This window comes from Penaeus monodon, chromosome 30 (genome assembly GCF_015228065.2).
Source record: "Penaeus monodon isolate SGIC_2016 chromosome 30, NSTDA_Pmon_1, whole genome shotgun sequence".
In the NCBI taxonomy this organism is placed as follows: Eukaryota; Metazoa; Arthropoda; class Malacostraca; order Decapoda; family Penaeidae; genus Penaeus; species Penaeus monodon.
In genome coordinates, this window is record NC_051415.1 from 15,355,345 (window position 1) to 15,356,819 (window position 1,475).

General features: G+C 39.3%; 1 protein-coding gene across 3 annotated transcripts in view; it reads right to left on the reverse strand.

Annotated features, from left to right (window-relative positions):
* LOC119592551 (alkaline phosphatase-like) overlaps nucleotides 1–1,216 on the reverse strand; it is a 16,788-nt gene extending 15,572 nt beyond the window's left edge. For 2 of the 3 annotated variants that reach the window (XR_005230443.1, XM_037941416.1), the window contains exon 1: nucleotides 999–1,172. The gene's annotated coding sequence lies outside the window, so the exon portion shown is untranslated. Of the gene's footprint in view, nucleotides 1–998 lie in introns of all 3 variants that reach the window. The other variant, XM_037941417.1, reaches the window with a different exon arrangement.
* Nucleotides 1,217–1,475: the final 259 nt, after the last annotated feature.

The window sequence follows — 1,475 nt, forward strand, 5'->3', positions numbered from 1 at the left end:
GAATAGCTTTCTTTATTCGACATGAATATGGGAAATAGTTTGTTCACTTTGTCGGCAGATCAGTGGCCTTTTCTCCTTTATCTATATTAAGCAGAAAAAAAAATATATGGAAATATAATACTATTATATAATAATAAGTTGCTTATTTTTCCCTCGTTCACCGATAAACAATTGACTGATGCGTTTTGTTGTAGCTGATGTACACTTGTTGCAAAAAGAGCCATCTATTAGAGACAGAAACAAATCCACAGTATAAGGTTCGTCTACAGACAATGAAAACTATTCATAAATCAACAGGCCCTCTGTCGGCAAGATCGGGGTTTCAAAGAGATTCAGGCTGTTTGAAAGGTAGTTGTTGTAGGATGAAAACTTGGCGATCCACCCAGGAACCAGCTCTGTGTTCCTAGAAACTGTGAATGTTTATTGGCATTTTAGCCGCAGCCCCAGTAGGCGGAGGCAGCCGCAATCGGTCTGCACACGTTACGCTGTGCGGGTCTGTGAACTGTAACAAAATGACCCATTTTACTTGTTTCGGTTGCGCATTATGGCCCTAATATTCAATTTACAATGAAAGTCCCAGTTCCCATGCAGTAAAACTAAGAAAATACTCAAATATGATGGAGGCCTGTTAATAAACCAATAATGTCAATATAGCAAAGTCGTTTTCGGTTCGCGAACGTTTGTGAACGCTCGACTTACTTGAACGAAAGACATGGAAGATGCAAATGACTATTTTGAGAAATGCTTTTCCCTGTTGATGAATATGTAAGACGTAAACTCTCGGGTATCTGCTAAGCATGAGACAGAAGTTCATTTAACGGTTGATATGCCAGAGCACCAGTTAACTAGTTTTAAAATTATAATAAAAAAGAATGAAACATTACAAAACTTTCATAGGTCAAAGAAACTGACACGGTAAGGTGATACAATAAGCAAAGTCTCGGGAATTCCCCTTATAAACAAGTTCTAGGAGCAATTTCGTAAGTAAAGGTACTTACTTCAGTATAATTACGAACAAACGGACGCAGTCACCCCAGTAATCTGTTTTCACAGCAGACTATTTACGCGTGTGGTCCTTGGAAAGAGGTATTCCAGAAGCAGAATACTTCGTCGCTGCAACTCGCGTTGGAGTGTGAACGAATGATGCCACTAAGTCAACACTAACCTAGAACTGGACAATGCCAGTATAAGCCCCCACTCACGATTCCGAACGAGTTGTATGGCGGTTACCCACTGCAGGTTTCCTTTTCTTTTCGTGTTTTCGATTAAGAATTTTGTTTTGCACTAGCATGGGCGTAGGCAGAATATTTAAGCCTGGTCGCTAGAGGTTACAAGTTATCTTCTTTAACAGACGAATCCGTTCGAACATTATTAGGATCGTTACCTTTTGACACATCACCTTCACGTTAATAGTTACATGTGTCCCAATTCGCTCGTTTTAAACGATGTTGCTTGATATTTTAATTTGCTTTATA